This window comes from Talpa occidentalis, unplaced genomic scaffold, assembly GCF_014898055.3.
Source record: "Talpa occidentalis isolate TD23 unplaced genomic scaffold, MPIMG_talOcc4v2.1 talOcc4.2, whole genome shotgun sequence".
Taxonomy (NCBI): Eukaryota; Metazoa; Chordata; class Mammalia; order Eulipotyphla; family Talpidae; genus Talpa; species Talpa occidentalis.
Window position 1 is genome coordinate 110043999 of NW_023602073.1, and position 26791 is coordinate 110070789.

A 26791-nucleotide genomic window follows, 5' to 3' on the forward strand; every position below is an offset into this window, starting at 1 on the left:
CTCATAGCAGGAATTTAGAAAACCTAAATAAGGGACCAGGAAAAAGACTAATTATAATAAAGTAAAAATCACAATCAACAAGCAACTCTAAGCCTATCTTATCCTTATCAGGTCAGCTAGTTCCACATTTCCAACTTCTTTCTGTGAGTTAGGTTCATTTGCATATGTCTTGTCATTTTTTCTAAAACAAACTTTTTGTGATTTGTTTCACTTTTTTAAATAAAGGAGAAAAAGCTCTATTAGAGTGTCCAATTGTGCTACCCTTCCTTGTTTCAGTCCTGTTGCCATTAAGGGTCATTGTATTCCTTCTCAAGGAACATTGCTAAAAGTCTGTTAATTGATTAGAGTACATAAAAGAATTATGGACTTTTGGATCCTTTATTGCTTTTCGTGGAGTAGAAGTTTGTGTGTGTGTGTGTGTGTGTGTGTTTATAGTATTTTGTATGTAAATAAAATATTTCAGACATTTTAATACTATTTTTTATTTTTAACTGAGATAATATTGGGGTACTTCCATCAGGAATAACTACCATAGTGTGCCCACCACCTACACACTTCTTTGTTCTTTCTCCTCCCTCCCACCCCTCCCCACATGGTGTTTCAGTTCTGTAGTCATCTGTCAAGGGTTACTTATTAAGTTTGTCTTTATCTGATTTTGACATGATTTCTAAAATATATTAAATTGTACATCTCTGGGGTAGAGGATCCACCAGAGAAAGAGTGGGGAGCAGAACAGGCAGATCTACTGAAATACACTGCTGAGGAGAACAGTGGGTGAGTCAGGAGAGGTCTGCTGCGCCATGTGGGTTGTTCTCTGGCCAGGGATCGAACTAGTGCTGCAGAGGCTTCGGATTGCTTCATGGTGCAGTACTTAACCCCTTGAGCCACCAGGGAAACCCTGTACTACTTTCTTAAAATAGATTTGTGGAACTTAATTCTTCACCATGGGTGATGCTATTTTCTAAATCTTGTGGTTTTGAGACGACAGATGACTATAGCTCTATTTACACACACTCTAAAGAGTATCTGGGTGGGGATACAGTGGTGAGCAGGACATACACCATCCCTCCATGGTTGGAGTCTGTCAATTTTGAATGATGATGTAGACCCTTCGAGCGGGAAAAGTGCCAGTCTTTCTTGCCAGCCATCACTCTCTTTAGGGACCTGATTTATACATGTGATCATTTTCTCCTCGAGTCTACAAACCCTAGCCCCTTAATCCACATGAAGTTTGAGGTTTTGCTTTCTTGGGGTGGCGGAGGGGGGAGAAAGAAGGAAGGAGAGGGACACATAATTGGTTGACATGAAAACAGGATAGTGTTGATGGAGGATTTTTCTACTCTTTAAAAGTTAGTTTATAATCTTTAAAAAACTCATTTTTTCCCTTATAGAAGCACATTAGATAAATGAGAAATCTACTTGTTTTTATGTGTTTTTTTTTTTTTTTAGGCTTTTTTATGAATAAAGTGGCACTTACCTTCAAGCACCTTAGTTTGGGATAATAAATCTATGAAAACTATGGTGCTATGCTTATGCCGACCTCATGGTCTGTCCAAGTTTCATCTAGAATTTTCACTGTCTTCCTGGTTTAGAACACAGGCTAGTGGGCTTCTGAAGAGACTAAGGATGGCCATTGCTTATAGAATTACTATTATTCATCTGACAGTATTATTTGTCCTTGCAAAAAAATTTTAGTAGAGGTAACTAGAAAAAGAAACTGATTTTGTCTGTGACATGAACTAGCTCTGAAGTGAACACGTTCCATTTCTAGATGTTTTCCAGGAGCAAGTCCTCCCTTAGGTACCGACTGTTGGGTGTCTCCTACTAGTTGTCAAAGAACAGACTTCAGCATGTACTCCCTTTTTCTCTTTCCCCCAAATCTTAGGTGTGAAGATCTGTGAACAGATTGCCAACTGATAAGTATAAGAATGTAGTCAGGGGGGTTTGAAAATACTTAGTTAGCTTATGTATGAAATATTTTTAAATCACTGATCTTTCAGTCTCAATTTAAAAATTCTGAAAATCAAACATTTAAAATACAGAGTATATATTCAACAGTTACCAAGATTTTTGCTTCCTTTGCTTAATTTATCATTTTTTCTTCCATAATAAGTTTAAAACAACTCCTAAGCCTTGTTTTTTTTTTTCATATTTTCACCTCTATGTGCTTCATTTTCTCTACTATATGTACCATATTTCATTGGCATGATCTATTGCCCAATTTATAATGATTTTTTTTCAATTATAGAAAAAATGGCTTTTTAAAAAAAGATTTATTTATTTACTTATGCAAGCACTGGGTACAGTCAGAATTGCGGGAGGGTGAAAGAATTCACCAGAGCCAGAGCGGGGAGCAGAACAGATAGACTGACGAAATTCACTGCTGAGGGGAGTGGCAGGAGAGGCGCGGCAGGAGAGGTCTGCGTGCCATGTGGGACCCTCGCCGGTGGCCAGGGATCCAACTGGTGCTGCAGAGGCTGCGGGCAACTTAGCAGCCCAGCGCTCAATTGCTGCGCCACTGGGGAGGCCCGGCTTTTAAAAAAATAGTTGTTTTGTTAGAATCCACATACGACATTTGGATGTTAAGTCTTTTTTAATCAAGGGCAACCTCCAGCTCTCCTCCCCCATTGGTTTTCTGTGCCATTGATTGACTGCTTGTGGAAAGTGGGTCAGTTGTCCTGCAGAATGTCCCACATTGTGGATATATCTGTTTTCTTGTGGTGTCATTATCTTGTTCTTCTATCACTTGAATTTCCTGAAATGGAAATTAGCACTTCAGGTTTGATTAGATTCAGGTTCAACCTTTATAGTTGCCCAGTGCTGTGTCCTTCATATTGCTTCACACCAGGGAAAGCTGCCTTAATCTAATTAATGAAAAGTTTTACTAGTGAGCACTGAGCTTGGTTTAGACATGGTGCCAGGCACTCTGAGGACTTCAAAGCTGAACACAGCATAGACTCGCTGCCTTAAATTTCTTTTTGGAAGCATATTATGACCAGCAGCATGACAAAGGATAAGTGTAGCGGGGACAAGCAAGTGAAGAATTAGCCAGTCAGATAGAAGCACTCTTCTATCAAGAACACTTACCTTTGGCCTTTGAAATATTAGCACTCTGAAAAATACAGAAGCATAATACTTTCTCCCATATAATAGCAACTATGGTCTTTCTGCAGCCAGTTTTATTCCGTATAATTTTTTCTTGAGTAACTTTTATTTCTCCCAAACTCACTGTTTTTGCATTATTTAAGGTACTATGATATTGTTGTAGGTGTCTTTTAATGCTCTGGGTCAAGCTAGGACCTGTATATATCCCTATAACCTCCCATATCTATTCAGACACAAAATGTAAAAGAAAAAGCTGGCACCATGTTTGAACTGGAGATCCATGGATGTCAACTGACTGTTTCTCCATCTCATCCTGCCTGGCCTGTATAAATTTAGAACATGGAAATGGAACACGGTGCAAAAAACTTTTAATAGACGCTAATATTTCTTTTTTTTTTAACTTTTTTTTTTTTAATATATACAAGAACTGGGGTACAGTCAGAAGCGCGGGAGGGTGAGAGAATTCACCAGAGCCAGAGCAGGGAGCAGAACAGGCAGATGAACCAAAGACACTGCTGAGGAGAGCAGCGGGCAAGGCAGGAGAGGTCTGCTGCCCCATGTAGGGTTCTCCCTGGCCGGCGGGGAATCGAACCGGCGCTGCAGAAGCTGTGCACAGCTTCGCAGTGCGGTGCTCAACCACTGCGCCACCGGGGAGGCCCACACTGTAATATTTCTTTTCCTTATTTCCCTTCTTTGGGGGAAGAATATGATGGAGAAGTTTACACTTAATCAAGAATGAAGTTGGAGCTCTAAAATTGTGTGTGGTATTTATAAAACTATTCTGTAAACCTATGAATTAGCAAGTATTGCTATGTTACAATCTTTTTACTGATCTCTTCTAATTTCTTGTAATTTTTTAACTTACCATAAGAAAGTAAAATTCAGGGCCTCCCCGGTGGCGCAGCGGTTGAGCGCTAGGTTGTGAAGCTGCCCGCAGCCTCGGCGGCGCCGGTTCGATCCCCGGCTGCTCCCCGGCCACCAGAGGAGGGTCCCACATGGCGCGCAGACCTCTCCTGCCGCCCGCTGCTCCCCTCAGCAGTGTACTTCGGTCCTTCTGCCTGCTCTGCTCCCCGCTCTGGTGAATTCTCTCACCCTCCCGCACTTCTGACTGTACCCAGTGCATGTATAAACAAAACAAACAAACAAATAAATAAATAAAACATGCCTCTATTAAAAAAAAAAAAAGAAAGTAAAATTCAGCTAGAAGATACGCTCTCAATTGAGGCTTCATAAGTCAGAAACTTAAGCAGAACAGGGACTATCCAAGATATTAGTAGATTCAAAATAAAAAACTCTTCCGTGTATTTTAACATTGAATATGCCGTAATATACTTAGTGCTCAATACTGGTTGAATAAATAAAAGGTACTGGGACACTGGTGTTTACTCTTTTTTAGAAGTTGAAAATAAACAGTATTGATGCCGGCGTGTGTAACAACTGCTGCCTCTTTACCACGAGTTCTTGTCTCGTGAAACCGTAGAAAGGAATTCACAGACTTTTGGAGTAAGTAAGCAGAGAGAGACAAATCTTGTCTTTGAAAAAAAAGTTTAGGAAGAAAAGAGACAAAGAAGAAAGACTCCCAGGTATAAAGTACCTGGGAGGGGCCAAGATGAGCCGGTATGGGATATTATGTTGGCAATATATACTTTCTCTCCCTCATTATGTTTAAATTTTACTCTTTCTCTCCCTGATTGGTTAACTCCCAGAGGGTACTAAGCAAGGAATTTCACATTCCTTAACAGTATTTTCTTTCCCCATCTGTTATGCTTATCGCTTTACCTTTATGGTCTAGCCCTCCCGGTGAATATCTTTACACTTCATCTTCTCATCTGAAGAAAACCAGGACCATCCTTAACAAGATTACCTGTGGTGCTAGGATGTTTGTTTTCCCCTAGTGTTTAACAATGGTGTTTGTTTTTCCCAGTGGAATTGGTTGTATTTCCTTGGTTATCCTTATCTCTGAAGCCTTCCTGATTTCTTCAGAGGCCCCCTCCTGCACTATACCTAAAACTGCCTAATAACCCTAGCTTGCCCTGTCTCAGTATGATCACAAAGGGGCAAACCTTTAGCTCCCCTTTGTAAGGAACTTTCACTCAGGCACTCTGGGAAGGTGTGTGTGCAGGGGGTAGGGCGGGGGGGTTGGTAAGTGGGCACATACAAGAGAAGGTTTTATCTGCTGATTTTTTTTAAGATTGTGTGTTCATAAAGAATGTAATAGTTAAGATATTTATAGCCTAAGAAGCTGCTGACTAAAACGTTGGATTTCATTCATAAAAGAAAAATGGTATTTCTTCTTTAAAAACCAATTCTGTTGCAAATGACCAAAAATTATTAGGGATCAAGCTTTGATGCATTTATTGCTTGAAGGTCAACTACTTAGGTCATTATAATTCTGACCCCCCCTTTGTGCATACAGTACAATGAGCTCTTTGATATGGTGATACCACATTCTCAAGATGAAGGAAGGTCACATGTTTGGGGGCATTAAGAGCATGATCTACTCTTTTTTCAGTTCCCTGTTGTAAGTGGCTGTTGAGAGTCAAGTTGAGAGGGGAAGCTGGACTGATGAATGGCTTTTGTCTACCTTTGTACTATTTTTTACCTTTTTTTTTTTTTTTTTGCATAGAAGTCAATTTGATTGTTACCACTTAAAAGGAAATGTTGAAAATCATCAAGCTGAGAACCAATTGCCCAGAGCAGCAGACAGCCTTCGATTAGGCTCAGTTTCTCAGGTTTTTATCACATACTTGCTGAAGGAGTTTTGATTGTCTCCAAACACTCCTCAAGTCTATGGCTTCTTTATGTTCCACTGGGAACTTTTGCTAAGAAGGAGGTGTGGGTTGTTAGGTGGACTGTGGAGCCAGTCCATCTGGGTTTAATATAAGGTTCCACAATTAAAACTATTTGATCTTTGGGGACTTCTCTGTGCACAGTGTCCTCATCTATAAAATGAATTAATAGTGCAACCTGAAGGATGCAGAAAAAGGTATCCTTCTTTGTTACGAAGAAGCACTTGGTAAGCATTAGCAACTTCTGTTATGTGTGTAAATTTATTTAGAGATGCAGTTCAGGTATTGAGTATGTTAGGGAGAGTGAGGATAGCATTTCTTTTAGGTGACAAAGGATATTTTCTTGAGCAGTTCAAGTATTGAGGAAGAAGACTGAGCTGGGATTGAATAAAGTAAGCAATGGAAAGATTCAGGGATGACTTCCTCTCTGCTTTAAAGCCACTGGGAAAGGAAAAGCTTATGCTTCAACTGCTGGGCCCTAACCAAAACTAGTGTTCTTTTTTGACCTATTGGATCCATTTGCCAGTAATTTGAGCTATGATTGTTAGAATGGTTGAAACCAAATTGTGTATTTGAATTCCCCTCCACCCTCCCCCACACTCCATTCTGCCTAGGAGAGAAAGCTGGCTCCAGAAGAAACTAGATCTTTAAAAGTTTTGCACTTATGGGATTTGCTTCAGAGTAATTGGGGGTGGTGGTGCATGGATAGGGGACAGAGTTATTTATATGTACATATAATGAGATTGGTCATGAGGCTGGATGACGAGTACATGGGAGTTCATTATAGCAGTCTTTCTACTTTTGCATATGTTTGAAACTTTCCATAGGAGTTTTTTTTAAATGATCAAAAAGTACACGTTGCATAACAAATTAAATGGTTTGATACCATTAATATAAAGTTTTTAATCATGCAGAGAATATTATATGTTGTTTATGCATATATATATATATATATTTAATGAAAGTCAAACTTTGTAGAGTTCTTGTTTATGACAAGGATGAAAGAAAAGTGGAATGAGCAGAGGAAACAGGGTGTTTCACCTGTATCTATAATATTTTATTCCTTTTTTACCAAAGTTATTTGAAACATCACCAAATAATAAGTTTTGTTAAAGGTGAGTATTAGGTATATGGTGTTTGTTATATGCTGTATATATTTTTTCTCTTTAAATTATATCACAATTACAAATAATAAAATTGTATGATTCCCTGACAAGAAATGTTTGTAGACGTGGGGTGCTGCAAGGGGTGTGAGAAGTGCCTTCCCTTGTTAGAGAGGCCCATCCTCACAGTGGCGTTTCACATTGTAGGGGGTGATGAAATGGCCCTGGTAGGGTTGCATAATGGGATAGAAATAGAGGTAAGAGGGTCAGAATAAAAGATAGTTAGCTAGGCAAAATTAGTGTTTTCCAGAACATGCTTGACCTATTTGCCTTAGTTAGAAGGTTTGGGCTAAGTCATGGGGGATGAGTTAGTTACAATGACTCAAGTGTTTAGAGACAAGAAAAAGGAACATTTTTTAAAAAGCCTGACTTTTGTGTATAACTTAATAACTGGTTCCCCTGATAAAACTTCTCAGAAAAAAAAAAGAAAGCCATTTCTACTACTGATTGGTGGTCTGTGTGCTAATCTTGTCAGCCTTCTCGCATAACTGGGATTAAGCTGTGTCACCCCTCCCACTAGGGAAGCAAGCCCTCAGTTTGAGGAGTGAGAAGACCGATTGTTCTGAGGCCTGAGTTCATGGCCTGCTTCCAAAACGTGACTAGCACCTCTCTTCCTGCTCTGGAAGAAAGATGTGGAGATTGGAGTGCTCATTGTGCGCAAGGCCATTCTGGTGTGACTTAATATATTTATAGATGCTTGTATATCTATATAGATAAGGATATAAGTATAAATCTATTTGTAGGTGTGAGTATATGCATTTGCGCACATAAAACATTAACTTGGTATCTTGGGAATATAGATGTAAGATGACCACTTCTTGGTATATTTGTTCACTGACCTCTCAAAAGATCACTGTTTCCTATGCTCAAGAGAAATCATTGGACAAAAGGAATGGATAATCCCTGCATGCCTCATGGATGATGGTACATGGGGCAGGACAAGCATCTGCTTTCAGCTTTGTGTGCTGGGATCCTAGAAGCTGAAGGAGGTGGCCTAATTAAAAGACCATCCCAGCCCTTTACCACTGTGTCTCAAGAAATAGCTCCCTATGTAACCAGGGATGAAGTTCTCTAGAGCATGTTCTGGAAGTAGTGAGGATGAGGATTGGAGTGAGCGCACCACTCAGAAGGGACCTCCCTCTGGGAAACCACAGGAAGCAAAGACCACCCAAACTGGCAACCACTGGCAGAGCTCTCTCTGTTCTCAGGAGGACTTAGTTCATGTCCGGTACCTATCAAGGTTTATTTGTATTCCCTGGAAGAATTTGAGAGGTTCCAAGACCCAGGTTACACAGGTAGCTCTAAAGCTTCCTTCTAGGCGGTCCCAATGAGCCACCTCTGTTTACATCCCAGGTGCTCTGTAAGAGCCACCCTGCAGATGGATCCAAAGGGCTTCTGACATGCTGAGTGAACTGCTGTTTGGGAGGGTATCTGGGTGCCAGGCAGTTCTTTGCCTTTGACCTTCAGATTAGTTTATAACTTTGTATCTTCCTCTAATTAAGTTTTCCCCACTTAAGTTTTCCCCAAAGCAGGCAAAAAGTAAAATGAGGCATGAAGAGAATTCACATATACTAAGTTGTAATTTTCCATTACCTACTTTTCTCTAATTTTTTGGCTACTTTAACACTACTTAAAAAAACAAATTTTTATGTTTATGTTTGCTAAGTATCATGTGAATCATCTTCCTTGAGGTCCTGCTGAGTGCCGTGACACAATATAGAACATAGAGAGCCAGAGAAGCCAGCCTAGAGATAGGCAGGGGGCTTTGTCCTAGAGTCCTCCTTCACTTACTTGTACCTTGTTATGGATTTAAAAGTGGAAATCTTTGGGTCTCCTCCAGAGTAGCCAGGGGCAAGTTCAGTCAGTAACAGAATGGGGCAGTCAGTTGTTGAGTGTCTTCTTGGACGTGTAAGAGTCACATTAGATAAGCTAAGCTGAATGGATTTACTATACACATCAGACTCCTGCCTGATAAAGACAGAAACATGCAGTTTGTTTTTCTGGAGGTGTGGTTCTGCAAAACTGTATTTCTGCCAGTATTTTCTCAATAACATCTTTCTTTCCCCCTGAGTTTTTCTCCCCTCATGAAAGCCAGCAGTGCGTCCCTTCCTCTTATTCTGGTCTTTTCTGTCTCTTCAGTAGCTCTTTGGTCTTCTTATGTAGTGAATATCTCCATTAAAGAAATTTTTCTCTGCACTTCAGTTGAATGATTATAATACCCAAGTTTTCTGACATATACTCAAAGGTAGCCATATATCAAAAAGAACATCCTGAAATTATCATAAGTGTTAATAAAAATTTAATTTGTTAAGCAAATATATGTCCAATGTCAAGTCAGTAAAACAGGACAGAAAATTATGTTTTCAAATTTGTAAAACAAATGTACTTAGAAGAAAAAATGAAAACAAAATATATCAAGCTGTCAACAATGGTTACATTAGGGTAGTTGGAATGAGTAACTTTTTACCGTTCTTCAAATTTTTAGCAATGTCATTACGCACATACCTTGGAGATATTGTGGGTTCTGTTCCAGACTACTGCAATAAAATGAACAATGCTATAAAGCAAGTTACATGAATTTCTTTGGTTTCTCAATGCGTATGAGTTATGTTTGGACTATACTATAAAGTGTGCAATATCAGTGTGTCCTAAAAGAAACAATGTATATATCTTAATTTAAAAATGTTATTACTGAAAAAAAATGCTAACCATTATCTGAAACTTAGCAAGTTATAATTATGGAGGGTATGGTAAAAAATGCAAAGTGCAATAAAACAAGATATACCTGCAATTGCATACTTACATTACTACCCTTACTACCTCCCTCCACTCCCCCATACACATTTATACAACATTTTTAGATATATTGGCCAGGGGAAAATAAGGAGGAGTATGGTACAGAGCAGAGGTTTTCAAATCTAGTTAATTCTAAGAGACCCAGAGATGCTCAGAAGGTCTGCAGGCCTGAGGGAAGATCAGGGTTGTGAGAAGAGACTCTGGGTCTTCTACACCCACCCCTGCCGCCACCACCACTAAAACACAAACACGCTTTAAAAACACCAAGAGTGTTAAGTGCTCTATTGATGAATATATGATTTGAAAATCACCAGTATAGAAACAGTAAACTGTGGCATCAGAGCCAGGAAACCTTGCAGTGTGTGACTCTGTGACACTGGTGTTCCCCTCTCTAAGATGATGGGTTCAGGTGAGGTGATGTAGGAACTTCTCTGTTCTGATATTTCAAGACATTTGAGAATTCCAGGCAGGTGGTATCAATAAACTCAGGTAAAGAAGGCTATGACTCCCCGCCTCCCCTTGCTGCCTCTCAGTTTTCAAGGCCCCTGTAGAAGCAGCCATGTTAGCAATCCCTATGTGGGTGACAGTTTGGGTTTCTAAACTGTGGTTGGTTTTCTACACAGGAGCATGTGTTTAGGATGAGGAACTGGGAACCAGCACAGTGATGTGTACTGTGCTGTTTTTAAAGATGACTTACTGTTTCAAAAGCAGTAAGTTTTAGAAAAGTGGATGGCACTGTCAGCATAAAGTTATTACCAATTGACAGTAGGGAAAGAGCCAGAAGAGTGACCCTCGGAACCCTGGTACCAGTGCTCCCTGGACCTCATACAGGGTGAAAGCCCAGAACCTGCTTTCTTTCATGTGCAAAGCTAAATCTCTACCCCCAGTTCTGGGAAAGGAAGTGAGGACACCATTGATTTCCATACTATTCAAGCATTAGCTTTTTGACTTTTGGGGAAAGGTTTCCTCTCCTTGTATATAAAGTAGGTGGTGTAAATAAAGCCATGAGTACAGCTTATTGGTCACAGTGTATTGGACTGAAATGAGAGAAGCCAGATGTGACCATATAATTTCTCACTGTATTTTACTCTCAAAAAGCATTCTCTGGATTGGAAAGCTCTGCTTGAGCAAAGTTGCAGTGACCCCAGGGGACAACAGTGACAGGGGCCCTTCAGAGGGGAGCAAGAGTTGCTGGACAGACAGGTTTGGGTTTGCTGTCAGGATGAGCTTAACACTCCTAACCTCACCCTCAAATCCATCTACTGCAATTGCCTAGGCACCTTGTTTTTATACTTAATTTGAACAATCTAACTCTCCCTAAAAAGTGCCTATTGATTTTAAAAACTTGGATGATAAATTGTAGTCTTGGTCCTATAGCAGAGAGCTACGTAGACTTTACTTTGTATATATTGAACACCACACTGCACACATTAAATTGAGTCAATCACTCTAAGGTGCAGAAAAAGAAAATTTGCTCATTCTCGGAGTTACAACCTACTACAGAGGCATTATCAAACAAAACTATATACCTGTGAAATAGACCGGTTCAGAATTGCAAAGCACCAAGCATAAGACAGCTCTGCCTTTTGAAACGAGATACCAGCTTCCACATACATGGGGCCAGAACACTGATCTGAATGCTGCCAGGTATTGTGCTTAAAGTTGGAATTTGAAGGGAAGTGATGGTATATGAAGAGGAAGAGAGTCACTACTCTCAGAGAGATGCACGAAAAAAGGAAGTAAATTGTTTTCATTGGAAAGGAAGTTTGAGATGATGTTGTATGGTAATAAGAAGGGTAGAGGCTTTGAAAAGTACATGCAGGATGACTGAAAAGCTTATCTGCAGCACAGTAGGCATTAGGATAGTCCAGTGAAAATTTTCCAGGTGCCATAATTTAGGCAGCAATACAGGGCAGCAATACATATCAATTGAATTAAAATGGAGATTCTTCCTTTCTCCAAATCCCTAACCTCCCCCCGCCCCACTGGCCTTGGCCATACTTCCCTATGTAGGCCTATGTATTACGTCATTGTATGCTTTAACAGTAGTGTACAATTAATTGATGAGCTATACTTTCAGAGACCACAAACATATATTAAAGAAATTCGCAAAGATATGCTTCATCGGTAACAAAAATGTCAGCATTTCTTGTGAATGTATTCCCATTTATCCTGATGTTTAAGATTTTTTTCCATGTGTCATTTTTGCTTGTGTAAACCTTTTAGCATCTATTATATTTGCATGTTAGAATATTTCATCAACTTGGGTTTTTTTGATCCTTCACAATTTCTTACATACAATTAGTAAATATGAAATTTGGATTATTAGTCATGCAGTGCATGTAGTGCTTTTTGCACTTCCCTTTTATTGCTTTGAGTGATTTTACCCTCTCATGTTAGGTTTTTCTATAAAGTTGATGGATCCTGTTCATTCAACTAATTTGTATTTGGCCCGACTACTTGTTGGCATAATTGTAGATACTGAGCTTCCAGTTACTACTGATTAGAAACAAAATTAGTACTTAAGTGTGATGGGATTGTTTTAGCTAATTTTGGTTTCCTTGCGATGCCTTTAAATTTGAATTATTTAAAAATATTTGATCATCAGTAGCAAAAAACAAACATTCCTACTAATGCTATTAAATCATTTCTGTAAATGCTTTTGAAATCAGTCAACTTTGGTAACTTTGACACATAAAATTTCTTAGTTTTCTTCCCCTACCGTGTGTCTTAAAGAACCTCCATAGCTCCACTAAGCACTTTGTGTATTTTTTTAAGATTTGTTTTTATTTATGCATACATGCAAAAGCTGGGGTTTACGCCAGAGGTGCAGAAGATGAGAGGATTCACCAGAGACAGAGTGGGGAGCAGAACAGGTGGATCTACTGAAATACGCTGCTGAGGGGAGCAGTGGGAGAGACAGAAGAGGTCTTGCTCTGCCATGTGGGTTAGCTCCCCGGCCTAGGATCAAACTCATGCAGTGGCTCGCAGTAGTTTGATATTGCTGAGATTTAACAAACTCTGCGCCACCAGGGAGGCCCCTCTACTAAGCACTTTGAACATCGCTGGGTTAATCATTTTCTGAAGTCTCTTACCATTCCAAAATTACGTTTTAATTTCTCTGTGCCATTTTTCTCCTGTACTGATTAGAATAATAACATTTAATGTATCAATCAGAGTTGTAATAACTGCTTGATATAGATTTAGTGTATAATTTCCTTTAATCCATTTTGGGGTCTTTAGTGACTTACTATAATTGTTCCCATTGCAAACAGGATGGGACATAAGGATCAGGGGTTCATAAGCAGCCATTGAAAAATTAACTCTTAGTTTGCATTGTTTTAGACAAGTCTTGGAAGAATCACAGGTAAGCATGTCTGACCCTGTCCAGCTGAGTAGAGTTAAGTCCAATTAGTGGTCCCGTAAAGCTAATTTATTCTGACATACTGAACTCATTTATATAGATTTAGAGTATAATCTGTATTTCACATTCTTTGACAAGTGCGTCTAAGCTTCCCAGTTAAAGAATTTCTGTGTGCTTTCTACTTTTCATCCAGAGAAAGTAACTCATAATATGTTAAATAGGTTTTTAAGCTCTCATTTCTCCACCTTTCAGTAATCTCTCTGGAAAACTTTAGTCGGAAATTTCACCCCAGTTTTTATGTAGTGCTGTTCTACAGATGATGACTTCATTTTTCATTCATTCTTGTAATTGTACTGTATAAACAATTAGTAAATTCTTTACTGAGGGTTGGCTTGACCTTTTTATATGTAGTAAGCTGGATGGAGACAGAAAGATGAGGACAGGGCAGGCTTAGGGGGAGGCCACTCGAGGACCACAGTTTTACTTCTGTGACTTGTTTTGAGGTCACCTCAGAACTAGCATTCACCCTTTCAAGTGCCTAGAAACAATTCCTAGGTGGGGGGAGAGGCAGCGGATGGCTGGGTCTTGAAAGCAAGATGAGCAGCTCTCAGAAGAAATCCACAGTTGCTATTTTGTTGGTTTGTTTATGGAATGAAAGATGGCTTAACAGCACTCCAACAGTTTCTTCTCTTGCTCAATTTTCCTTGCTAACTTAACTCTAAGAGGAAAGGACATATCCTGTGTGTTCTGCTTTGTTTTGTCCCTGCTCAGCCAGTGAGAGTGGAATACCCGACCACCTACACCACCCCCTAATGAAAGTGGTCTTGTCCAGAGCTGAACTATGGAAAATTAAGGCAGTGGAGCAGGAATGGTAAGACTTGACTTGGGTTTAGAATCCAACTGTGATTGTCCCTGGCCTCATCTCTAGGTTGAAATAACTTCAGAGGTCTCTCACTGGTGACTAGTGGAAAAGGAGCACAAAATTGTCAAAGTATTTATTCTGGGATGTACCATCCCTTAGATAGTAATTTTTTTAGATAGTAATTTTCCCCAGTGGAGAGACTGATCCTGTGCTGTTGTTCCCCAGTGTACCCAAAGAGCCTGCCTGTAGAATCTCATATCCCTTACGCACATCTACTCTGTTGGGAAAGACCTTTGTGTGACTCATGGACCAGGACACTGCTGTTCCATGCACACAGGCCCTGGGTCTTGTTCCCTCTTGCCCCTGAGGCCTTCACTACTTAGCATTTGGGTTCTGGAGGCAGACCCCTGGAGTTCTGATCCTGGAGTTCCAACACATAGCATGTAGTCTTAAGTAGATTTCTTCAAGCTTCAATTCTTTTATGTAAAACAGGGAATATTGTCACCAACCCCATTGTTAGAACAGTGCATAGTAGATAATAAGTACACAATAGATGTTAGCTTTTTTATTATTATTAATCTTCCCTTGCTGGCATCTACCCCTCGTTCAGTCCCCATATTATTGTTCCCAAGTTCAGCAATGCAACCTTTGCCAAAATGTATAGACAGTCCCCGCCGCCTCCTTTTTTATAAGGGTTACTTCTTCCTCCTCATTAAAGCACTGTGTTCTCAGCACTGTGATCACTACCCTCCCATCCTCTGCAGTGACTCTTGTTCACATTCTGCCTGCCATTCTGCTGTATGATTTCTAGATTTTCTCTTCTTCCTTTTTTTCACTAGGTAGAATCCTCTCCTATGACTTTCATTATTTGACTGCTCATCTTACAGGTCTTACATCTTTCTTGACTTTCCATTCTAAGTCTTAGGTCCATCCAATCCACCCTGTTGTTTTTCTCTCATGGCCTCCTGTTCACCTTCAAAGCACTATTCACAAATCTATTTGTTCAATCAATAACTGTCCCAAACTTCCTTATCTTCCCCTAACCCCACAAAATTGTAAAATGCATGAATGAGACCATGGGTCCATGTCAAAGTTGTTTTCTTGTGTTTGTACAGCTGGTGCATGGAACGACCTCCAGAAGTACATGTTTGAATGTGATGTATGTATATATGTATGTAAGACCCTTCCAGAAAACCAGCCCTGGCCATTCAGGTGAGGCTAGGGGAGATGCTGTTATTGCATCCACCTCGTTTGTCCACCTAGATCTATCCACTGTGTCTGAAAGTATTATGGAATTGTGCTATTCACTTTTTACCTTCAAATCATAGGATCCTTATTAAAGCTAATGATCAGAAAACTGAAGTAAATTCCAGATGCTACTTCCTAGGAGGAATCAGGATGGAGGAGCTGGGTAGTTTGTTTAAATCCTAAGCAAAAGGAAGTTGGGATGATTAGATATAGGGTATGTATACATAAAGGCAAAATATTAACCAAATAAAATCACTTTCTAAAGCAACTGTCAGTCCATCAAACTTTCATTTTGATTTGGAAGGGGGTTGCTGTTTTTGTTGTTGTTGTTTTTTCCCTATTTAAAATATCCTTTACAAAGGAAGGGTGCAGATGGTTACAGTTTAATGAAAATGAGTTGTGGGTGAAGTGGCCAGCCCTATGCTAGGAGTTTCGTGGGAGACACCAAAGAAGTTGGCTGACCTGGTCCAGTGACCTCATTGTCTTAACAGGGATGTTGATGCTTTGGGGCTAATGCAGAGCTAAGACTTTACTGGTGTGGACTCAATAGTATATGAAGAAGGTGTATAAGGATGTTGAAAAGAACATTTTAAATCCTGAAATAAAGTCTTTCAACCCACACAGGCTTAGAGTAACTGTGTAGTATTTATCTGTAAAAGGTATATAAAATATTGGTTATTAAGTGACTTCTTTCCCCTGAGTAAGTCACCCATCTTTTCTTCTTCTGGGAATGGCTTTGTTTTCATTTAGTCCTAATTGGAAGGTCCTTGAACTCTTCCCTTAGGTGTCATTGGTTAGAACTGGCTGGGAAATTTAGTTTCTCTTTTTTCTCCTTAGCCCTGTGCCCAAGTAAACATAAACATTCTGTTAGTAAGGAGAAGAGAACAAAGTAGTCTTTCCACTAAGTCAAAGGTTATGTATGTTTTTAATATCAATAGCAGTTGATATGTTTTTTATGTTTGTACCCACTTAATATTTTTGACAATTAATTCAAATATTTATTTTCCCAGTTACCAAAAAAAATCCTGAATCTTAATTAAAGATTAAATGTTCTCTCCTACTGTATTTGTATTATGTAGTCAGTCTACTTGAAGCATGAGTATGATTCCTAATAAAATGAATAGTATCCACATTTAAGCTTTTAAATGCTTCTGAAGTTCAACATGGACAACTTTCTTAAATCTGATACTTTATACTTACTGAGACTTTTAGTGCTAAAGGTGAATTTCCTGGGAGATGGAGAACCTGTGAAAAGGGTGTACTTATTTCATTAGTGCTGGGTTTTCTTGTGGATGCCAACCTTATTCAGCATGGTCTAGTTCAAAAGAGAAAATAAAGGGAGGAGTTAATTTGTCTTTAAAAAAATGTGTTGAGAGTTTCATGTGTCAAGCACACAGAAAAAGAGATATAGTTGTGCTTTTTGGGGGGCAATTTGATTCTTTCCATTTGTCTTTTATCTTATGACTTCATATTCATAATGTACCTCTCCTCTGAAATATTTTAATATTCATCACTGAAAAAAATACCACATAAAAGAGCCATCAGGAATGACAGAAAAAGCTATAGGACTTTTCAAATGCCCAAGTGCTGTATAAATTTTAAGCATTTATTAATTTTTTTCTATCTTTTTGGACCTCATATAGATTTAAGCAAAGTAAAACCTATTTACTATAGTAAGAATATCTCACTGTAACTTAACTGGTATTTTTAAAATGATGGCTTTTGCTAAATTCTTTTGGCAGCTACTCTAGTCTGAAAGCACTAAAAATTGATTACTTGCTTGTTGTTGCTAATAGTTCTTTTTTTTTTTTTTTTTTAATGTAGCCCTAGTCACCCAGCCTAGGCTGTGGTCTCTGTGTATTAGTATCTGGAATACGTGTACAGGGATCTGCTGCCAAAGTGGAGTGAGTTGACTCTAATTTACTCCTGGGTGTCTGCACTCTTTTCCATGTATATCCACAAATAGTATCACAGCAAATTAACATAATTTTCTGATTGATGTAAAGAGTAACCAAAGAAAGCTTGTGTTTGGTGGCCAAAATACCACACAATGTGAGTAAAGTAGACCTGCTAGCCCATTTTATAACTCTCTAATTGATAATTATTTCTCAAAGAGCATGTTATTTGGTCTTGTGGCAGCAATCCAGTATCATTCCAAAGGCATTGGACGTGTAGGTGCATGTGAATACTATAGTAAATATATGCCTCTTTTTGCCAAGAATGGAAGTAGATTATCCAAAGGAAGGGGGCGGGAAAAGAAAATACCAATTTCCTATGTACCAGAACATGTCTGGTTTAAATCAGTTAGTTAACGACCGTAGAGCTTGAAGTCTTGTAAGATTTTTACATTTTACAGTAAAGGCTCCTGGTTCATATTTAATAAGGTAGAAAATTACTCTCCTCTTTTAGAAACTTGGAGAGAGTATATAAATGTGTAGATGCATGTGTTTGCTCTTGGTTTATGGGCTCTGCCTAGTATGTCTTCCTATTTGCAGGTCTAAAGTTGCTATATACTATGAGGAATGAAGAAAATGAATGTGGTAGCTAAACATGGAAGAAGGAAAGCCTGAACTTCTCCATACAGGACATTTTACAATGACAAAGTTACTGTAGCAAGGAGAAGGACCAGAGCATTTCCACCAGGGTTAAATTTGGGATAGCCTATAAACAAAAGGATTAAAGAGAAATTCTTCCCTCTAGGAATGGCCCAAGGACTCCATGATGGAAATCTGCACCCTGCAGAAACTCAACAAATGATGCTAAGAGCCCCCATGCAATAAGTAGTAGGTTGTCAAGGAGATGGGGAGCGGTGGACATATGCAGTCTGCTCTCGTGTGGTAGAAGAGGAAGGCAAGAAGAAATAAACCTAACCTGCTGCTCACCAGCTCTGCCCCTCATAAGCAAACCATGGCATTGAGCAACAGCTGAGAAGATGGTGATCAATCCAGATGACACTGCAAAGTGACTATCAGGGAGCTTCTCTTTCCCCCTTCCCCTCCTCTTTTATTAATGGTTTGTTTTTATAAAGCCACATGGGGTCTTCAGCAGAGCCAAGTCAGAACATTCAAAATGCTGGAGCCATGTGTGTGTGCCTTTCCTACTTGTGACCTCATTTTCCTCCTTCATCCCATTGGCTTATGTTCCTTTTCATTGATATAGGGGTGGAGAAAAAGCTTAGTTTTGTCTTTTACTGTTAGGGATCTATCGGCATTTTGTAAGCTAAAGCAGTGAGCTGTCAAGAACCGCAGATGTCTGTGATTTGACTCTATTGGTCTGCAGACTCTTAGGTTGGAGGCAAAGGAATTCGTTACACACTTGTGGCACTAGCAGCATAAGCAACAGTATACTTTGTATCAGTTCTCCTTGTTCCAAATCCCACAGGTGTGACACAGAGGGACGCAGGTTGATTCCTGCACCTGCAGTGGGTATGTTAAAGGAGAAGAAACCCTGAGTTTAGGAATCCTAAATTTTTTGTAATGGGCATTAAGCACCACTGCCCTTTGCTCTAGAGGGAGACACATCTTTCAGGGTTGCTTATTATGCAAATAAAACATCCTTGTAAGATAATCCAGAACAAAGGACCATTAGTATTTCGCTTGCAATACTTACAGAAACACCAGCTTCCCATAGAGGATTGCCACCCATCCTGGATTTGTTAAATTTATAAGCTAGTGTGATTTTGTTTCTGTCCACAAATTAACATTAGGACTAGTCTATCTTACTTGGGAAGACTGCTGATGTCATCGCTGTTTGAATGAACCTGATGTACTTGTTTAGGAGAAACAGCTAATATAAGATGGTAGTATTCCACATAATGCCTCAGAGAGTTGGAAGTATATTGCTTAAAGCTACCTTTGAACCTGAAAATGGCCTAGCAACATCTGTTGCTGTGTGTTTCTTTCCTCCCTTGTCTTGATGGAAACTAATTAATCTCAGCAGTCTCTGTATGTACAATCATTGGTTAAGCTTTTGGGAAAGACATACCTGCTCACGCTGTGAGCTCCCACACATTTTCTGTTAGCAAATGGATAATCTGATTAAGGGGGACGGGGGCCTAAAAACCTTCAGAAGCCCTGATGATGAACTCTAGGAAGTTGTGGGAGAGAATCTTAAGGCTATACCTACTCCATCAGACTCAACCAGGGAGGTAGTTATGAGGCCAGAGAGCCTGCATCGTTGGAAATGATCTTGGAATCATTGACGCCTAGTGTCTGGGGACCACTGGGTCATGCTCACTGTGACACTTGCTGATTGAGGAGTAGGCTCACCCCCAACTTAGACCATACTATTCATAGTCTTTTCTGACGAAATCTTAGTGTCGCTATATAACTACTTTTGCCAGTTATACTATCCTCTTGCCGCTTGGGTGAAAGATTCTACTCTACTAATGCTAGTGTTTCCTGTTTCTTAAGTGCCTTCTTTACCTATCAGTGTACATGAAATATATTACAGCCTAATGCATATTGGTACTAAAATATTGCATTCCTGTTGTGGCCTTTAGAAAAACTGTGAGTTAACCCATGCACACTCAGTAGTTTCATTAATCAGCGTTGGGGAAAAGGGGCAGAGCTCATACATTACCTGACACACTTGGAACATGCTACATTTTCAGTTAGAATACACTGATCTCTGAAGAATTAAATGTATTTTTTTTTTTCCTTCAGAATAGTGGAAATGTGTCTGGTTCTTTAGTTAGTAGAAATGTCCTCTCTTTATTTCATCGCTTTACATGGACTTTTGAACTGTCTGCTGTTCATCTCTACATGTAATTTGCACCCAGGAGTGTCCTAGAATAATGATTGATTCACTGCGTATTTAGTAATATCATATTGGTCATCAGCCACTTTTGCATCCTGTGATTTTAAACAAAAATCCTGCAAAACCAGTATAGGGAAATGCTGCAATTGCAGGTGAGGTTGTAGGGTAGGGAAAGCAGTTCCTCAGGAAGCTCCTTATTAGCTGAATTTCACTAGAGTGTGGATGAGAAAGAGGGTACCTGTAGGCCTGAGTCAGTGTGCAGAACAGAACTGACTGCTGTATTCTTTATTCCCATAAAGAAAAAGTATCATTTTTGTTTTGCAGTGGCCAACGTGAGATATTCTATTATGTGGTATTTTCTTTTTCTGCTTTTCACCAGTAATACCTTGATTTTTGATGACTGTTAGAATTATTAGTGCTGACATTTGGAAGATACACTGTTTCCAAATGCATACACAAATGTCTGTTTTGTAAATACCAGGCCAAACGTTTTCTTCCCTGGCTGAAAAATGTGCCTCCACCCCTCCCAGGCTTTCCAGGGTGTGGGCCTGTGCGTAGCTGTGTGACTGTGCCCACATGCTGGCATATATTTCAGAGCTACCAAGAAGAAATTGGTTGCTCTTGAAATAACAAGACAAAAAAGAACAATTTTTCTGAGCCATAACATCTGAAGAGCTGGAAACAGTCAATGTTTATATGTGTGATGCGAAAGCCAGTGAATTTCATGTGAAGGAAGGGATTGTAAACTAAGAAGAGAAAAGCAGTTTTCCTGGATTTCAGATATCAGACTCTCAAGCTGTTTAACTCACCCACTCAGCACCTCCACATCCATCCCCTTAATGTGCTTGCATTGTCAGTGATTTCTGCTTCTGCAGGTTTTGATGCCAGAAGACAAATAATAAAATAGCATGCACATGCAACCTTAAAGCTGCTTTCTACCAGAATTTTTGACTGAGGTTAAACAGAAGCATCCTGATCACTTTGTCAGTTGGCAGACAAAAGGCATCATATTTTAAAAATTCACATAGTTTTAAAGCAAGCTAATCTTCTCTGGCTCAATAATAAGCTAATTACATGTTTTAAATAGTATAGAGCTGAGTCCCTGTTTCAGATTAAGCTTCTTAATAGCAAGGTCCAGGACAATGCAGACATTTGCCTGATGTCTCTGGCTTGAGGACCCATAGCATGGTGCCAGCTTGTTGAGGGCCTGAATAAACCTGCCAGGGACAGCCAGGTAATACTGGCTGGACTCAGTCACGGGTTCATGCTCCCTGAACACAGAAGCCAGATGTGCCACTGAGGAAGGCCTGGGTACTTAATGATTATGGCTGTGATCATGTTTGGTTGTTCCCTGTAAGTGGTGGTTCCAGGTCAGGTTAGGACACTCCAGTAGTACCCCTTTGGTGTGTGTGTGGAGGGGGGGGTCATATTTAAAAATGATCTGATTCCAACAAGGCTTATTTTATGGCTAGTCATTTTCTACCTTCAACCTTCCTTTCCTAATCCTAGGTTCTATATGCAGAAATTTAGAGATGGAACATTCAATTCAATAATATGGATTTTTGTAGTTTTTAAAGCTTCATGTTCCTTGGTCACTTACTAATGGTGCTTTTCTCATTAGGCAGTTTGATAACTTCATAGGGAGTGAAGGTGGTGAAGGCTCTTTTCTGGTGTTAGCCACAGGCTTGATTTCTAGCACCACTACCTACCAAGCAAGTTACTTAACTGTTGGCACCTCAGTTTCCTTCCAAAAGGCTTGTGAAAATAAAATGAGATTTGTCAAGTGGAAAGCATTGCCCTGGTAGGCAACAAATACATTAAGTTTCTTCAAATTGCAGGTGAAAGAGGCTCTATTTGTATTTCTCTTGTTATCTGTAGTTTTGTATATGCTTCTAAGGGCTTTACGCCAGCTGCATTTCCAAGTAATAGTGAGGGTCCCATGGCATCCCAAGGTAAGTAGATAAGCTCTTACTCCTGGATCATCCTTTGAGCACTCTGCCAACCCCTTGTTTCATCAGGTAGCCTTGCTTTTATTATCCCTTATTGTCAAGACGCTTAAGCCTACCTGTTAGATTAATATATCATCTTATTTTTGGAGATTGGATTGTATAATTGAAGTTAATACCCAAGGGTGAGATTTGTCAACTTTAAAACAACCTAGATGCTTCTTCACATTTTACAATACTTATTTCTATCTTCACTCAAGTGGGGATCATTTATTCACCCCATGTTTTGTGCATTTTATTTTAAAGTATAATTCATGTGTGCTTTTTACTACTGCCCCTTCCCACTAATTCACCTACTATATAGCAGCCCCACACTAGGTACTAAAGTTATAAGTCATGGTGTCTGATTTTGAAGAGCTCAGTATGACAGAGGAGACAGACTTCGATTTCTTGAATTGTAAATCAAGACCGAAGTTGGAGGGAAGAAGGGAAAGAAGGAAATTAACCATCCGTTGTGCTCCATGTACTTCATCACTTTAATTAGTGTGTGGTAATTCACACACTGGGACTAATATTCTGTTTCTGTGTGGTATTGTTGCTACCTTTCAAGGCCAGGAGATCTGGGGGTTTGTCTCAACTTAGCTGCCACTTACTAGCTGATTGAATTTCCATTATGCAGGGAATATATAGGTATGCCCTGTATTTCAGCTGCTCACTTTCTTTCTCTGTAAAGTCAATACTGCTTGTTACTGATGGGTTTCTCATCCACCTCCACTTCCCCCAGTATTGCTTTTTACTGAAGTTCCTACTCTCATCATTTACCTAATGCCATGAAAGTTATTCTAAACTCTCTGATGTATTCTGAATTCTGGATATGTATTTCTGATGCCCTTTTAATTCTCTCTCTTGCCACCCACAGTAAGTTTCAAATTGGAAAAACTTGCAGCTTTATTTTTTTTCATCAGTGAAAATTGTGTTAGTAACAAAACTTTCTCAGTTTTACTCTGCAGAGTCACTAGTATCAAGGATGTTCTGTAACTTCGTGACTTGAACCCCTTGAAGTGCCCAATTCTTATGGCTAGCAGTCCATGGTCTTAAAAGAGAATTGAAGTAGCATGTGTGTGCTAAGCCCTTGAGGGAAGGGGAAGTGGATTCAGTAACATCAGGGAAGAAGTTGGAGAAAGAGGGTAGGGGTGGTCAAAAGCTCCAGCTTTGGCCAGCTTTCTGGTGTCTGTGTTCCTTGGACTGCCTACCCTTAGCTGCTGCTTCCTTAGTCTGTGGGGAGAAGGATGTGGGGCTGGACGTGGAAGGTTGGGGGGGAGGGACAGGGTGCTGCAGGGAGTGGGTGTGGGCAGAGGTTGCAAAGCTGCCAGGGTTCTCTGTGTGCCGGAAGTGCAGGTTTGGCTGTGAGGAATGGAATGTTCCCTCTTGCCCTCCAAGAGCAGAAACAGCTGTGGAAGAGCTTGAAAAGAAGATTGCTAAATGAAGAAAATAAAAAAAATTAATATGAAAATAAAGCCCACACTAAAAATTCTAGCAACGTTGTCTGTAACACAGTGGTGGCCATCTTTTTCACTCGAACAAAAACTTTATTTCCCCATCTAGGATTTCTTTTTCAGTTGAGGGCGGGGCAGATTAGATTGTTTGTTCAGCTCTTCATTCTCCTAAGACTCATGTCTCATTTCGTTTGCACAGAAAGTAGGTTCCTTTTGCTCTTCACCAGATTATTATTATTTACTATTATTTTTATTTTTGCTCCTCCTGGTAAGAGACCAGAACCTGTTGCTTACTGCATGAAAACTTGAAACAAATGTTAGTTTTCAAAGGAAATCTCTGTGGGTAGAGGATTATTGTCAGCAAATTGAACGGAAATCTTGTTTCTAGCTGGAAATTTAATCCTTCAGCCAAGTTCCCGACAATATTTATTTTAGAACGTCGTCTTTTAAAAATAAGTCCCTTAATGGCTTAAGCTTTCAGTGCTTTAGACAAGAATAAGAGTGGGACTAGCCTGGAACTCGTCTTACACATCAGGGTTGATTGTGCAATACTTTATGTGTTTATTTAAGTTTTCTTCTCTGTCTGAAGGACTTGCTTGGCTATTACAGCTGATAGTCCGTATAGTCCAAAGTAATAAATGTTTCTGATTTTAGGCCTGTTTTACACAATTGAACTTGCTTTTGAATTACAAGTTAACTCTAAAGCAGGTAAAATCTTGTGAAAGAGGACAAGCCAGCTAAAACTTAGACTAGCAATGTCTCCTAAGAGGACCAGCCATGTTTCTTCTCCCTTGATGGTGCCACTACTTGGACCTTTACAGGGTCCATCCAAGGATCTTTGCACTGAGTACAATGATGTAGTGTTTTGCTCAGTGAAGGGGTGAGGAACAGAATATTTGGTTGTTAATAATCCTGACATTATCTTACTATGTACTTGTACTTGGGTTCTTAGGGAAATTTATTAAGTAATACTTTGCTGTATTATCAATAGAAGCTGATAAGTACTTCAGGATTCGGCTATGACTTGTTTCAGTGGCTGTTTTTACCCAATCTGTCTTTTTTGGTGTTTCATTTGAAGGGCAGTTTATAAAAGGGATCATATAAGATTGCATGATAATTCAAGAGGCTTCTGAAAATTATAGGGATTAATTCCTGTCCCAGCTCATCCCTTCTTTTGCCTGTATCGATTACTGGTTTTGTGAAAGTCTACCTGTCCTCTTTTCTGTATTCTGGGTGAAGAACTGGCACAGGGCAGAATGAGATGTCTGTCCACCAGCAGTGCAAGGTCAAAGACCCATCCCCCTCCCCCTTGCTTTTTTCCTCCAGAAAAAAAAGTGATCTGAAAAAAATGTTCTAACTCTCCATATTACCCTGCACATATAATCATATCTTTTTTATTTTCTAAATGGTGGAAACTCGGACTTAAAGAACAGTAACTGTGTTTCCAGACCTGGGAAGACTAAGAATCACTAACCTGGAATCAGATTCTCAGTCATTGGAAATGTAAGGGGGAAAATTCCAGTGGTACTCAGCTCTAATTGCACACTAGAATAATCTGTGGAGCTTTAAAAAGGCCTCTTTCCCCCTCAACCCATACGAATTGAATCAGTCTCCAGGAGTGAGGTGTGTCTAAAGTCTCCCCAGGTGATTCTAATGGGCAGCCCTGGTGAAGACCTAATACTTAAGAGAAATCAGGATCTGTCCAGAGAGCTGCCTTTGAAAGAACCTGACACTATAAATCAGTTTTTCTCTCTTGAAGCTGTATCTTTGCGTTGCTTTGCTGTGGCACACAGTCCCAGGGCCTCCTATGACTCCTGCATGATTTCCACTGGCCTTTTCCTTGACATTATCATCTCCAGTTCAGCAGATGCCTATATTAAAATTCAGGCATTTTGTAGCCTCACTCTGAATTGCCACTGCCCACAAGTCAAAGCAGTGAGACCTACTTGAAATGCTGTCTCGTATAAGGCAAAGTAGATGACTACTGTCATAAAGGCAGTCTTTTACACATCATCCCACAGAAATCCCTCATCGGGACCAGGGAGACACCTGAAATATACCCGGCGGAAAACAGTGGGTCTGACTTGGCGTTTAATAACCATAAATCTTGGGCCTCCCTAGTGGCACAAGGGGTTGAGTGCAGTGCTGTGAAGCTGTCCGCAGCCTCCGCAGCGCTAGTTCAATCCCCGGGCAGGGAGCTACCCACATGGCACAGCAGACCTCCCCTGGCTCGCCCACTGCTCCCCTCAGCAGTGTACTTCGGTCTGTCTATCTCTTCTGTTCTCTGCTCTGTCTTTGGTGAATCCTCTTACCTCTTGCACCTCTGGCCTGTACCCCAGTTCTTATAATCATAAATAAATAAATCTTAAAAAAAAAAAAAAACCCTTAACTCTTATTTTGCTGCTTTTGAGAGTTGGGGGATGGAAGGATGAAGAGGGAGGGGCTGTCTTTTTAAAATGCTGAGACTTGAGGCTGCTAGAGGGAGAGGGTGGTGGGGTTGGGAACTAGGAGGTAGGGGTGAGGGGGTGACCAGCGGTGTATCATAAAGAATTATGGGTACTTTGATGGTGGGTGTAGTATGGTAACATATATCTGAGGAGTTGTGAACCTGTTCCCTTAAATTATATACAGTATTAACCAATGTTTTATCGCAAAAGAAAAAAAAAGAAAAACACCGAAACCTAAATTTACCATTAAAAAAAAAAAAAAAAAGGCCAGGCTTTTAAGAGTTAAATTACACAACTCCCTTTTTATTTTTAAAATTAGTGGATTCCTTGTTGCTGTTGCTGAGAAGGATAAATTGATACCACATGTTGCTTCCAGACAAAACCCTCTCTGTGCTCCAGGGGAAGCACATGCAGCTGGTGTCTGGGTTAGTGGACAGTCTCCACAAGGTAAACATGCTTTGGAAGGGGTTGAAGTGGACATAGGGTAGCAACAAGTTAAGAAATAACCAGTTATACTCCTGACTGGCATAGCACCTCTGAAATACTTTTAAGAGTTTGAAATCTTTCCCTGGAAGGAACTGCCCTCTTACCTTTTGGCTTAAAGAATGATGCTCGGAAAACAGTAAGTGAACCTTTGTGATGTCACTGCTTTCGTGTGTGGGATCTGACAGTTGAGAGCCTCTTTTGTGCTTGGCTCTCTGATGAGTGCTTTGTATGCCTAATTTCATTTAATCTTCCCAAAGATCCTAGAGTTAGGCAGATAGGGTGTTTTTATACTATTTTATGAAGGGGACAGCCTGGATTAAATAAATTCCCT

At 39.9% G+C, this 26791-nt stretch overlaps 1 protein-coding gene and 1 long non-coding RNA gene across 4 annotated transcripts in view; one reads left to right on the plus strand and one right to left on the minus strand.

The window, feature by feature from the left end:
- Nucleotides 1-26791, plus strand: part of FOXO3 (forkhead box O3) — a 127044-nt gene that overhangs the window by 71020 nt on the left and 29233 nt on the right. The window contains exon 1 of one of the 3 annotated variants that reach the window (XM_054699081.1): nt 26550-26596. The exons of the other annotated variants lie outside the window; for them this stretch is intronic. The gene's annotated coding sequence lies outside the window, so the exon portion shown is untranslated. Of the gene's footprint in view, nt 1-26549; nt 26597-26791 lie in introns of those variants that run through there. 3 annotated transcript variants of the gene reach the window in all.
- On the minus strand, nt 2576-26599 carry LOC119252758 (uncharacterized). The gene is made up of 3 exons (XR_005126915.1): nt 26565-26599; nt 16528-16642; nt 2576-2755 (listed from the first exon to the last, which is right to left on the minus strand). It is a non-coding gene; the product is annotated as an uncharacterized LOC119252758 (long non-coding RNA).